The sequence below is a fragment of the Pongo abelii genome, chromosome 8, assembly GCF_028885655.2.
Source record: "Pongo abelii isolate AG06213 chromosome 8, NHGRI_mPonAbe1-v2.0_pri, whole genome shotgun sequence".
Taxonomy (NCBI): Eukaryota; Metazoa; Chordata; class Mammalia; order Primates; family Hominidae; genus Pongo; species Pongo abelii.
Genome location: NC_071993.2, coordinates 53635806 through 53650387, shown reverse-complemented (window position 1 = coordinate 53650387; position 14582 = coordinate 53635806).

Genomic DNA, 14582 nt, shown 5'->3' with positions numbered 1-14582 from the left:
ATGCTTCTTGCCACTCTCAACAGAGTCCTACATGAGCCAGAAGAATGTGGACAGAGCTAGCCCGAGGAAGGCAGATACGGAAAAGAATACAGCAGTGCTGAAAGAAGCTCCCTTTGCGTATGGGCTATAACCTCAGTTTAAAAAGTTTTCAGACTTAAAAAAAAAAACTATTGCTTGTTAAAAACTCCATATTTGATAGATTGATTCTTATATCTTGAAAGATTTTTAAAGTAGAGTATAAATATAACCGATGTTATGAAATTCTGTTTCATGTTCTATAGAGCAGTTATATATCATAATGTAGGCAGAAATCAGCCATCATATAATTGTGAGCAGAAAAATACTTAATTGGATTCTGTAAATGGGTATATTTTGAATTATGTTGTATAGTGCTTGCCCAAAAGCTTCATAAAAAAATACTGTGCCTGAAAATGGCATCAATTTATTAATAAAAAATATGATTTAAGTGATTTTCTAACAACATTTTCAAAGGAGCCTCTATGGTTCCCAAAATGTTGCCATATAATAATATTCCTTTAGAATAAAATTATATTTATTTAAAAAAATAAAGAGAAAAATCTATTGCTTCTGTACCACAAACTGAGGCAGATATAGAATAATTTTCTGAAGAAGCAGGATTAGCAGGAGACGAGACTATGGACCCTAGTCTTTCTCAAATACTCAACCTGACAATGACAGCCACTCGGCCACAAAGACCAGATCAAGGAAGCTGCCTTCCAGTCCAAGTTGAGTATTTTGGCTGGTCTCAGGTTGAGAGGGAGGTGAATGGATATAACATACAGGCTGATAAATAAAAGGCCACCATTTTTAGGCTTAAATACTGCTAATCTAAAGGAGGTTGAACATCACTAAACCAAAAACCCAGAAATCCAAAATGCTCTAAAATCCGAAACTTCTTGAGCACACATGATGCTCATTGGAGCATTTCAGATTTTGGATTTTCAGATTAGGGGTGTTCAGCCAGGATAATGCAAATATTCCAAAATCTGAAATGTGAAACACTCTGGCCCTGAGCATTTCAGATAAGGGATACCCAACCTGTACTTGCCCCAGAGGATAACTAGCCACAAATAGGCAGAAAGCCAACTGAGATTTTAAGGGGCATGTGTTACCAAAGAACCATGAGTCTGGCTGGTACAAGTCTGCATTTTTGACTCCTTAAATCAACCGACCCCTACCCACCAAACCTGCACCTGCAGAAAGTGGGCTGCAAAAGCTATGCAGCCCAGGCCCAGTGTAGTGGCGTGTGCCTGTAGTCCCTGCTGCTCTGAAGGCTGAAGTGGGAGGATTGCCTGAGCCCCAGGCACTTGAGTCCAGCCTGGGCAACACAGCAAGACCTTCTCTCTAAAAAAAATGTTTAAGCTGTATAGCCCTAAGAGGGATACACCCTTTGATGCCCTTTAGTTGTGCCATAGAAGGCAGTGGACAAAGAGGGGACCACCAAGGTCCAAAGACGTCTATCCCAGGGAATATTCCTGGAGAGAGGCACTGTCATCCAAGGACTCTGCTCCACTCCCTGGGAACCTTCACAATTTCTGCCCACCAGGATTTGGTGGGTATATTTTTCCCTCTTCTGGATGAGGTTTCCCACCATGGTTATCTTATTTTTACTGGCTGTTGCATATTGGGTGTAAAGAGGCAGGCAATGTATGTAAGAGTTCCAGGGCAACACACCATAAAGAACTGCATCCAGAGGCCTGGTGTGGTGGCTCACACCTGTAAACTCAGCACTTTGGGAGGCCAAGATGGGAGGATTGCTTGAGCCCGGGAGTTCGAGGCCAGCCTGGGCAACATAGTGAGAACTTGTCTAAAAAAACAAAAATAAAACAAAAACCACATCAGATCTGATGGTGCAGGCTGTCCCTCCACAGATCCTAGGCTTGGAGCTGGACACAGGCACTGGATGCAACTTTGGGGTTGTCTCCCCTGGGGAGAGGACACGTGGACATTTGACTGGCCAATGGGACAGGCTGGGGCTGAGATTGCTAATTGCCCCCGATCACACTCATCTCCTATGCTTAAAGAATTCTTGTTTTTTATCTGGAGATATGGAAATCCAGAAAAAAAAACTGTATTTCCTCACTTCCTAGAAGCTATATTTGGCCAAGTAACTGACCAGCAGCGTTCAAGTGGGGAGAGGTGACACCTTTAACCAGAGGGGCAAGCCTTCCTCTTCCCCCTTTTCCATTTCCACTGGCTAGGCAGTGGAGGTGATGGTGAAACATCTCACATCACAATACCCAGGGATAGAGAAGCAACAAGATGGGGGAAAAAAAAACCTGGGCTCCCAGGCTGCTTACCTGAAGGCAGGTGAGGGAGAAAGAAACTTCTGTCTTGCTTAAGCCAATCTTATTTGAAGTCTCTCTTCCAGCAATTCAAAGATATTACTCACCCTCTATCTCCTCTACACTCATGTGCTTTCGGTGGGTCTTAGAGGAGGGGTGTATGCTAGGCCTCAGCCAATCACTGCATCAGTTTCCTGGCCAGAGATTGTTCAGGATAAGTGTGTACCCCACTTAGATCCAATGATAAATAATTTATCTGGGAATCTGGAGAAAGAAACTCACTCTATTCCCCAAGGGAATGTGGGGACAAAGCCACCGTCTTACACAAAGCTGGATACTGGAGCCACCCAGAGAAGGACAAAGCGAGGATGTGCAGAAGCAAGTTCCTGAGAACGTCCCGGGAGCCTTGACCTCAGTGAGGACTAAGGCTAATTTCATCCCTTGACATCTCAATTAAGGAAGACAATACATTTCCTTTTTTAAAAACCAGTTTGCATTATATTTTCATCCTTTGCTACCAAAAGTGTCCTTAGTGATATGCTGGTCACCGTGGGAGGGTTACAGAGGCAACATGGAAGGGGGATGTCTGCACTGGTCTCAGACAACCTGCAACTTGTTTGGGGGAAAAAATGGGTTTGTTATAAGGATGCATGAGGATTCGAACCAGAATTGAAAAGTCCTCAGGAATAGACAAGACAACTTCAGAAATAGCCATTGCTCCCTCTCTTCCTGCAGCTTCCCAGACCGGTTTCCTCCTGACTGTGCTCTGCCAGCTCTTTCCACCAACTGGCGCCCTCTCCTGATGCTGAATTTCTGCTGCTTTGAAACTGAGTTGCCACCACGCCAGCTCCTCCTAGTGGCACCTCTTCATATATCCTTCATGCTTCTTCTCTTGCAGCTGGCTGTCTCGCTCCTGCCCTGTTTCTCAACTTCCAATTTAAAAAAGAGAAATTGGATAGACATAGGTCATCTTTAATGCCAGACGAAAACTCACAAATCCTGACCAGCCTGATTCAGAGCCTGAGTCAGGTGTTTGCTTGCTCTTGTCCAACTGTCACATGATCTAAAATAGGGCCACCTGCTGGCTGTCTGCTCCTCTAGGGCTGTAGGCATGGCAGGTACCACCACTGATGTGTCTTGTATGTCTACACAGAATTATTGTATTAGGCAATACTCTTCTGACTTCAAGAGGCAGAAACCCATCTCAAATTGGCTTAAGCACCAAAGGGACTTTTCGCTGTTTCTTGTAAGTCAAGAGTCCAGGGCAACCGGGCTTGGCCAGAGCCCCTAGCTTAAATGATGTCATCAGAACTGGCACCTCTCTCTTTTAGCCAGGCTCTCCCTACATAGTGGGTCTTGGGAACTCCTGGATTATGTTTATGTCCTCACAGCTCTAAATCCATGGACAAAAGTTTAAGGAACAAGGACAGTGCCAAGTTAACTGTACTAGCCATTACTGTTTTGTTTTGTTTTGTTTTGTTTTTGAGACTGAGGCTCGCTCTATTGCCCAGGCTGGAGTGCAGTGGCGCGATCTCGGCTCGCTGCAACCTCTGCCTCCCAGGTTCAAGTGATTCTCCTGCCTCAGCCTCCTGAGTAGCTGGGATTACAGGCCCCCACCATCACGCCAGCTGATTTTTGTATTTTTAGTAGAGACAGGGTTTCACCATGTTGGCCAGGCTGGTCTCAAACTCTTGACCTCAAAAGATCTGCCCACCTCAGCCTCCCAAAGTGCTGGGATTACAGGTGTGAGCCCAGCTGCCATTACTGTTATTATGGCTCCCAAAAGTTGCCCACAAATTCCAGGTTCGAGTCATAGTAAACTAAGATGGGCCACTGCCCAGCTCCTAACCACTCACTGAGGCCTGCAGCATGTGATGCTCTGACTGGCCAGGTCTGGATCAAATCTAGCTCTGGAGTTAAAAGAGAAATGGGACCACTGAATTTTGTCACCAGAAGCAGCAAGAATAGATGCTGAGCAGGCAGAAACAACAAATGTCCTCTGCAATCTGCAGCATTGGTAGTCGAATGTTACACATATCCCTCTCGACATAAACACAGCTGTTAAAATATTCTTTCTCAAGATAAGGCAGTTATACCATATACCACCAAAACCCTACTCACTCCCACTGCAACAGAAGACAGTGCAGAACTCAGGTTCTCAACCAGTTGCTGCATTCAGGTTCAGAACCTCTGGAGGATGTGCTGTCCTCTCCAAACTGTGGTAAGTGAAGCTCTGAGGACATAGATAGCAGGACCCAACGGGCCTCTTCCATGTGCCTCCACTGGGGTGAGTAAATTCCAATCAGTCCCCAATTAGTCTGGCTTATTTCACTCAAGATTCAAGTTTCAGAGTGAAAGCATCTGACTGGCCCAGTTTGCATCATGCACCCACCCGCTGACCAGGGGAGTGCAGAGCACAGTGCATCTGATGGAGGCGGGAACATGATTTCTGTTACTATGAGCAAGAAGTAAGGATGCTGGGCTAATGTGAGAAATCCTCGCAGAGTGGATTTCTCTGCCTTGATAATGACATGGACACTGCTAATGAGCTAGCTGGTGGGTGTGGCTGGGTCACCAGGCTCATATGTGGCAGCCAGGCAGCTCCAGATAGGAGGGGGTCCCCAATGTCTGGGAGCTGTGGACTCCCAATTCTTGTCTTGAGGCCCACTGGCACAGTCCTCACTTTGGAGAAATTGGGGCACTGCTTATGCCAGTTCAGGCCTAGGTCCTTGCTCCTCCTTGGTCTGATCATGACCTTGCTTGAGGACTATGTGTGGACACTGCTGATTGCCGACCTGTGTCAGGATAGTCTGGGTTATGCTGCAATAGCGACCTCACAGAAATAGCAGTGGATTAACTAAACACAAGTCTATTTCCCACCCTTGCTCTATGTCCATCACAGGTTTGGTAAGAGGGCTCTGTTCATCATGGAGGATTCTTGGCACATGCTTTTACAGTCATCACATCAATGGAAAAGAACTTGGGGAACAATGTACCAACTGTCTTTTTTTAAACTTTTATTTCAGAATCAGAGGGTACATATGCAGGTTGTTACAAAAGTATATTTTGAGGCTGAGGTTTGGAGGACAAATGAATCCATCACTCAGGAGGAGCATAGCACACAATAGGCAGTTTTTAATCAACTCTTGACCCCCTCCCTCCCTCTCCTGTCCTGTATTCCCCAGGGTCTGTTGTTCCCATTTTTATGACCATGTGTACCCAATGTTTAGCACTCATTTAATAAGTGAGAACATGCAGTATATAGTTTTCTGTTCCTATGTTAAGTTACTTAGGATAATGGTTTCTAGCTGCATCCATGTTGCTGCAAAGGACAGGGCTTCCTTCTTTTTGTGGCTGTGTAGTAGTCCATGGTGTATATGCACAACATTTTTTCTATCCAACCCACTATTAATGGGCACCTGGGTTGATTCCATGTCTTTGCTACCATGAATAGCGCAGTGATGAACATATGGGTGCATGTGTCTTTTTATGCACCAACTTTTAAAGCTTCCACTAGAAAGTGATACATCTCACTTCTGCTCCCATTTCATTGGTCAAAGTAAGTTACACATCCATAACGAACCCCAAGGGTTGTACCATCTGCCTGGAAGAAAGAAAACCAAATATAGTGGCCAAATACACACTGCATGAATGACAACCACTACCCAATTTCTCTCTCCTTTTCTTCCAAAACAGAGCACCAGTTTTGAATGGGATGACAATTGTCTAGCTAAATATATTTACTTTTCCTTGTAACTTCCTTGTATCTGGGGTTAGTTACATGTGACCTTGTTCTGACCAATGAGATGTAAGAGAGAATCACTAGGTAGGGGTTTCTTGGAAAGCTAGATGTGATGCCTTGAGACACAGCAGCCATACTGTGAACATAAGGACAGAAACCACACACTCCAGAAGGTGAAGGAGGATGATGAGGGAACCTGGGATCTTGATGAAACCCTTGAGTATCTGTACCACCCTGGGCTGCTGATCTCTGGGGTGCTGGCTACATAACAACAATAAACCCCTATCTGATCCACTGATGTTCAGGTATTCTGGTATTTCATCCAAACACGTTCCTTACTATTTACGTGCTCTGTATTTGAGGTTTCTCAGTCTTCAATCTTTAATGTACAGATGATTTATGGTGCAATGGGAAGAACTTTGAATCATTTGACACTGGGTTCAAATCTGGGGTTGACCAATTTCTAGTTGTGTGACCTTGGGTGAGTTGCCTAACCTCTTCCAGCTTTAGTTTTCTCATCTGTAAAATGGGAATTGAAATCCTGTGGCACTGACAGCCATTTCTTATGTCCTCTTCCCTCAACCAATCTCCCATTATAGGACTGAAAAGGTCAGATACTCACTTTCTTGGTCTCCTTGAAACCAGCATGGCTGTGTGTGGGTCTGGCCACTGAGCAACAAGGCATGGAGGGTCAGTGTGCTGGAGGCTTTCTGATAAGATGAGGGATGTGAGTGAGGAAATAAACACTTTCCCTATCAGATTCCCTTCCTTCTTTTCCTGCCTTTGAACTTGGTGTTAGAAGACACCAAGCCATCTTGAAACTTTAAGGTGGAAGAGCAGGTGACACATCCAAGGAACCTGGATCTTAGATTATGATGTTGAGCTGCCAAGTCAAATCTGAGGCTACCCAACCACAAATGTCTTGCTAAGTAACACCATTTCTTCCCATTCCAAGGAAGACTTTTTTTTTGCATATTCTGACACCGCTGAAATTAAGTCACTTCTCATATCTGATTTGATAGTAAATAATGGCTTCATGGTTCGGTAGCAAGTTTTGCTTATACAAAGAAAGTGGTGCAAAACAGTGGTGCATTTCACAATCAATGGCATCTTAGAGCTAATGAAATATGAAAGCAAATCTTCTTATGGTTTAAGCCCTATTTAGGCTTATTTAGTCAGATTTAGTCAGATTTACTGTAAGTTGTAACCAAAAGATTTCCTAAGTGATAAAAGTACCTGCCATAGGCCAGGAGTGGTGGCTCACGCCTGTAATCCCAGCGCTTGGGAAGCTGAGGCAGGCAGATCACCTGAGGTCAGGAGTTCAAGATCAGCCTGGCCAACATGGTAAAACCCCATCTCTACTAAAAATACAAAAATTAGCCGGGCGTGGTGGCAGGCACCTGTAATCCCAGGTACTCAGGAGGCTGAGGCAAGAGAATCTCTTGAACCCGGGAGGCAGAGGTTGTGGTGAGCCGAGATCGTGCCATTGCACTCCAGCCTGGGCAACAAGAGCAAAACTCCATCTAACAACAACAACAACAAAAAAAAAAAAAAAAAAAAAAAAAAAAAAAAAAAAAAACCTGCCATAGATGGTGGTTGTAAAGAATAAATAAAAATTTTTTTAAGAATGAATGAATAAAACAAGGTAAGTAAAGTATTTGGTGTAGATTATTTATTTGGTCAGCGTTTCAAAATCCTTATATAAATTATTTTGTTCTACTATGTCCAAATGTAAACACACATGTGTGCGTGCAAACTCAAGAAAAGTGTATGTCCCTAAAATAAGGCCAGGTACAAGTTTGGGCCACAGAGGGCCCAAAGCAGGTGGGCAATCTTGTATCATTGAAGACTTGTGATTGCAAATGGCAGATACCTACTCAAGCTGGCATTAAGTACACATCGGAATTTGTGGGCTTACCTAAGTGACAAACCAGGTGGTGTTCTAGCTTTATGCCTTGTCTCATTCACCCATCACCAGCATCCAGTATCTCTCTCCCTCTCTTTCTCTGGGTACCACCTATTCAGCTGACCGTGTCCTCAGACGGGCTTTTTTCTCATCATTTGAGATTCTCTCATTAAATTCAAGACCCTCGGGAAGAACCCTTGCCTCTGTCCAGCATTGTCAGAAAAATCAGCCTTGCAGCTCATTGGCTCTGTGTTTCCCTGAACCAATCGCTGCAGCCAGGAGGAGGGACCTGTGGAGGAATCAAGCCCAGCTGGAAGAAGAGGGTGGAGTCAACCACACCCAAGAGGAGGGAAGGGCTTTCCCAGAGGGCACTTTTGACTGGGGCACCACTGCAACAAAAGAAGGATAAAGTATGCTGTGTGACAACCTCAGATGTCCCCCACAAGCCTTCTCTCTTTCCCCTAAACCCACTACCCCTTGGCACTTTATTCCTCCCACAGCAGCGGAGGCTGGTCCAGAGAAGACCAAGACCAGCCAGTAAGAAAAAGTGACAAGATCATCCACCTTCAGCCACAACTTTGAGGCGTGTGGAGAGGGGACAAGAGGTGTGGCCCTGCCAGCTCACAGCTCTAGTCTCACTAAAGGAATCAAAAGAGAGTGACAGTGTTTTGCTCACCTTTTGCTGCTTACAGAGTCTCTATGGCATCATCCACAAGCATTTATTTTTCCCTTCCATGTCTGTGGGTTGGCTGGGGTCTGCTGGCTCTGGCTGAATTCCTCAATCTCAGGCTCCAGGTGGGGTTTGGACCTGTGCCACAGAGCACTCATTGGCCTGGAGCCAGCTCTCCCTGGACCACGCTCATCTCACCGCCATGGCTGAAGCACAGGAGAGCAAGGCCAGCCGCATGATGCAGTTCCAGCCTCTGCCGCATCATCTCTGCCGACTTTCCAGTGGCCCAAGAAGCTCACGTGGCCATGCTCAAAGTCAAATTGTGGGGAAGCATGTTTCCCACTGATATGGTTTAGAAGTTTCTTCCCCTCCAAATCTCATGCTGAAATGTGGCTTCCAACGTTGCAGGTGGGGCCTGGTGGGAGGTGTTTGAATCATGGGAGCAGATCCCTCATGAATGGCTTGGTGCCTCCTTTTAGTAATGAGTGAGTTATTGCTCTGAGTTCAGGCAAGATCTGGTAGTTTAAAAAAGTGGGCATCCCTTTTCTTGTTCCCTTTCTTGCCACTTGACACACTTGCTCCCCTTCCACCTTCTGCCATGAGTAGAAGCTTCCTGAGGCCTCACCAGAAGCAGATGCTGGCACCATGCTTCCTTTACAGCCTGCAGAACTGTAAGCCAATTAAACCTCTTTTCTTTATAAATTACCCAGTCTCAGGAATTCGTTTATAAGCAACATAAACAGTCTAATGCACCCACCATGTTGCAAGGCTGTGGGAGTACAATACCGGTACAGGGAAGAGAGGACTTGGGACCAATCGTTTAATTGACCACAGAAGGTAACCAAAGAACAGCCTTCCCACAGGCTCAGCACTTTTAACTGATTTGTTTATGGAAGTGAAACCTCAGCATTGAACACTAAAGCCCAGTAAAATGGTCTCGTTCAAGATCTCGGGATCTATTCGAGGGAACAAAGGAGGACATGGGAGAGCCCTGAGCTCCCTATGGAGGCCACACTTGGAAGAAGCAGGTATTCAGCGGAGATCATTCCCTTCTAGCCACTGTCCCCGCAGTCCCAAGACAGTCATCAGAAAGGCCACCTAGGTAATAATCAAATCTGCAAACTTGAGTTAAGTCTCCCCATCTCCCACGGTGAGGGCCAGCCACAGACAGCCCCTGCCCTTGGAGAGGGTGCCATGGTCAGCCTCCTCTCTCCTCTCTCACTGCCCACAGCAGACTTCTGAGGTAAGAACATGAGCAGAGGAAGGGAAGGGGATTTGGAAAGTTCTGTCTTGATGGTCTTGTAAGATGCCTTACCTCTCCAGATCTGGAAGAGGTTTCATGCTCAAATGGGCCCTTTGAAAGGAACCCTCGATCCTTCACCCCTGACACCCACTCCAGAACCAGAGTGCCCTTGACCTGAGCAAATGAATCAGAAGCCACTTGCTCCCTCCTCGACCCCTAGAAAGTTCACCTCCTACTTCCTTCCACTGTGCCACATATGCCCTCTGGGTAGGGCCTGTGGTCAGGACTGAGATGATCACACACCGGCTCTTTCATTCACACGGCCAACGTGTGGTTGTGGGAAATATGTACACATTCCACATCCTGACAAGTCCCCAGGCACAGGTCGGTGACAATTCCCCATAACACTCTGAGCCACACTCGCACTACCAGTGGTGTGTCATGTGCCCAAGATCCACAGACCTTTGGCTGGCATCTGAGGGAGCCCAGCTGCTTCCCAACACAGCAGCTGCCTGCTGTCTTCATCAGAGCCAAGAAGCCACAATTGCCTGTGCACCTCCACCACCAGTCCGTCTGCCTCCCAAACTCCAGGGGACAGAAAGCAAGCTCTCAAAGCAGAATTGAAGCCCTCACTCTCTGGGCTGGAGGGCAGGCTGTCCTCTGCTCCACCTGCCCCCCTCTATCCCTGAGCACACCCCCCTCCCCAGCCCTGGCCAGCCGTAGGAGGTGGGAGTCCACATCACAGCCCCAGCCATCAAGAAAGGAATCTGGCAAATCCCCTCCCTCCCTCTCTCTCTCAGCCCTTCCTCTCACTGGGGGACAGTTGTCCAGCAGGTTCTCAGCCACCTTTGGAAATCTGCGTCTTAGTCTGTCACCACTCTTTGGAGTGTGATTGCTAATTTCTTTATGTCTCAACCGACACATCAATTTAGCATATTAATACATCAAAAAACAAAGTCTTCCCGCCCTCTCATGGCTCATTGGATGCATGCCTGGGGACTGAGCACATTGCTGTTCCTGAAAAATATATATATATATATATATAGGTCAGCTGTTAGCACAGAGAAGCTGGCGGAGGGGCAGGAGTGAGCCATGGAGGCTGAGCAGTAAATTAATTGTTGTTTGCCACAAATGGCCCTGGCTGAGAAGACCCCATCCCTAAGGGGGGTCAATAAACTTTAGGACAGCTGAGTGCCCAGAGGTGACGATTGAGGAAGGACAAGCCTTGCCTCAGTTCCTGACTTCTGCTCCATGCCAAGGGGCAGCCTTGGTGGTCAAGAAACTGAAGCCGGAACAGCTGATGCCAATGCCGGCTCAGCTCCTTGCTAACACAGTGGCCTTGGCGGGCTCACTCCCCTCTGCCACCCTCTCTCTCCACCCCTCCAGGGCCAGGGGCTGCATGCAGCAGGATGCAGGGGCTGCCAGGGCAACATAGGTCCCGTCCTCTGCACTTCAGCCCTGTGCACCTGTGCTGGCTTTGTCCTCTCTGGCTCCTCCACGTGGGGCTCTCCATGGCCCCAGACTTAGCTCCTTCTGTTCAACAACTCCTGCCAGAAAGGGGGTGTCTCTTCCCCAGTACATCCCACAAAATTCCAGTGTTGATCCTGATTAGCCTCTCGCTGGGGATGGTGGGGTCACAGGCCCATCGCTGAACCTATCACTGCGGCCAGAAATGAACTAGGCTGAGCAGCCAGGCCTGGGTCATGGACAAAGCCCTAGAATAGGGGTGAGGAGGGGAGTGCCAGGTACTGTGTAGACAGGGAAGGGGAAGGAAGTTGTTCCCTCCAGAGGGAAGGCAGGGTTCTGGTGCTGGTTGAGAGGAGGCAGGGGAGCAGGCCTGCCAGGCAGGCGAGCAGGAGGGCAGGAAGCAGAAACCACACCCAGGGGCAGGAGGGAGCCACAGGCCCAAGTCCACACTGCCAGTCGGAGTGACTGTCTGCAGGAGGAGACAAAATTTGGAGCCAGCATGTTTCAGTGGGGGACGAGAGGTTCTGATCCAACAAAGAAAGATACTCCCTCCAAGCTCCTCAAAAGAAGGGGCTGGAGGAAATTAAGTCTGAGGCCGCCATAGCAGAACCAAAGACCAGACAGGATGCTGGCAGGGGAACCCTCCCCCTCCTCACAAAGAAGGACCTGGACTGACCTGGTGCAATTTGCATGAATGTGAGAAACACAGTCTTCCATATGCTTCTCAGCGTGGCCTTTATCCTGCTATGGCCTCTGTGTTCCTCAGTGATGAGAGATGACACTTCCTTAGACAGGGATGATTCTTAAGGTTAATTGAAAGTGGCCTTTCTCGTAATCATCTGCTGCACTGAATTATTAATCACCTGCAGGCATTTGCAGGTCTTTAAACTCTCGGACTTCCTGCAGCCCTCCTTGGAAGTGCTTTTGCCATGGAAATAAAACTTCCGCTTGGCCATGAAAGACAGAACCCATGTCTGCTGCTGTTTCCAGGCTTCCCAGCTCCAGAGACATGGGGAAGAACAAGGTATGAAAACAGGAAGCAGAGCCAGAGCTGCTGCCAGACCCTGGATGCCTTTCTGTTCTGGGGACCTGGCTCCAGGCCAGCCAGGTCTCACAGCCCCCGGGCAGTGGATGGAGGGGAGGCTGCCCAAAGTGCCTGTAGCTCTTTGCCTGGTTCATGGTCAGCGCCACAGGAGAGGGTCTCCTGGGTCCTTGCCCTACAGCTGGTCACCGGTGAAGAAGGAACGAGGGAGCCAGGTGCCAGGCCTAGATCCACCACTTAGTGGGTGGGCCAGGAAACCTCTTTGATTCAGTTTCCTCGTCTGAGGAGGTGGTCATGACCCTGCAGGGCAGACATGAGGCAGGGTTCCATGGGATCGTGTACATCAGGCCTGCATCTCAATGCTCAGAACATCAGGAGCAGCAAGAAAGATGAGCTCCCTCCTGCCACCTGCTTTTGTCTTCTGGTGGAGGAAGATTGACTCAAAACTCAGTGGGCTGGCTGGCTGTGTAAGGCTTTTGCAGATAGAGCTGGCAACATGATTTTGCAGACTCCAGAAGCTGGTCTGCAGGACCAGGACAGGCAGCTCCTGTTGGGCCCTAAATTGTGAGCCCAGGGTGTGTATGATGCATGGACAATGTGGGCAGAAGCTGGGGCAGCTCATCCCGATGGCACGAGCCCTTCATCTTCCATTCAGCACAGCCTCAGCCCTGGAGGTGGATAGTGGCGATGCCAAGCTGAATAAGACACGGCCCCCTGCCTTCATGGAGGCCCTGGGCTGCCAGGAAGAGTGAGGCAGCAGTCTCAGGCACAGAGTCCCATATTCAGCATGGTAGCTGCAAGGACCATGAGGACAAGGAGGGGATGATGAAGCATTTCACAGAAGGCAAGATGCTGGGGGTTCATCTTGAAACATGAGCAGTGGAGAAGGAGGGTGGGAGGGGCATTGAGTATTTCAGACAGGGAGAGAGCAGCATGGTGGGAGAGCCCAGTGCATATGCAGAGCTGTGGAAGTAGCTGCACCAGTCTGGGCACAAGCACTGTGGAGAGATGGGTGGTGGGGGGGATGAGAATGGGAGGGGAGCCTGGAAGACAACAGCTGGGAAGGGGAGTGGGTGCAGCATGGAATCTGAAGAGCTGAGAGGAGGCCCATGCAGAGCTCCAGATGAGAGGTGATGGAGGGCTGGGCGAGGTTTTTTGCCATGATAGAGATGGACAGAGGAGGAACAGCTGTCAGGACTTGGTGACACGGAGAAAGATGGGGACTTTGGAAAAGCACAGCATGGGGGTCGAGAGATGGCAGCTCTGGGCCTGGCACTCAGGAAGTGCCAGAAGGGATTCCCTTTTCAAAAAACATCCCACTACCCAACTCCACCCCCAGAACAGCCTGAGTACAGCTCGGGCACAATGGAGGCAGCTGGTGTGGATGCCATGCCCCATTGGGGTGGTCAGGTGGGGGTGCATGGCAGCTGGGGGAAGGGGTCAAGATAGCTGACAGGTTCCATGTAGGGGTGCCCTGAGCCTTGCTAGCTGCCTGAGTCCAGTGTTGAGGCACACTGAGCTCTAGACAGAGGAAGGGGAAATGTAAGCCACCCCTCCCAGGGTACTGCATGGACAACATGGTCCACACAATGGTCCTAGAGACATCATGCCCTCATCCCCCAACCCCGTGACTACATGGCAAAAGGGGCTTTGCAGATGTGATTAAGTTAATGATCTTGAGATGGGCATGGTGGTTATCCTGGATTATCTGATGAGCCTCTTATAGAGAAACGCCACACTCTGAGATGAATTCAGAAGTCCTTTATTAGCCGGCAACCGAGAGGCAGCTAGTGCTCAAAATTCTCTCAGCCCTGAAGAAAGGGCTAGATTTTCTTTCATACTTTGGTTTAGAAAGGGGAGGAGGAGCCTAGCTGAAGCACTCTTACAGAAGCAAAACAGGCAAAAGTTAAAAGACAAATGGTTACGGGAAAACAAACAGTTCCAGGAGCAGGGGTTTTAAATCCATCACAAGGTGATAGATGCGGGGGCTTTGGGTACCATCAACCGGACACAAATGCGGGGGCTAAGGATACTATCAACTGGGCAAATTCCTGGGAACTGCGGATATAGCTTGCCACAGTATCTTATCCGTTAATTGCATTCTTTGATGTGCTGGGAGTCAGCTTGCACAAGTTAAGTCTTTGAGGAAGGGGGGTGGGTAAGCGGCTGCAAGTGAAGGAGCCAAAATGGAGTTTGTCTAGCCCTC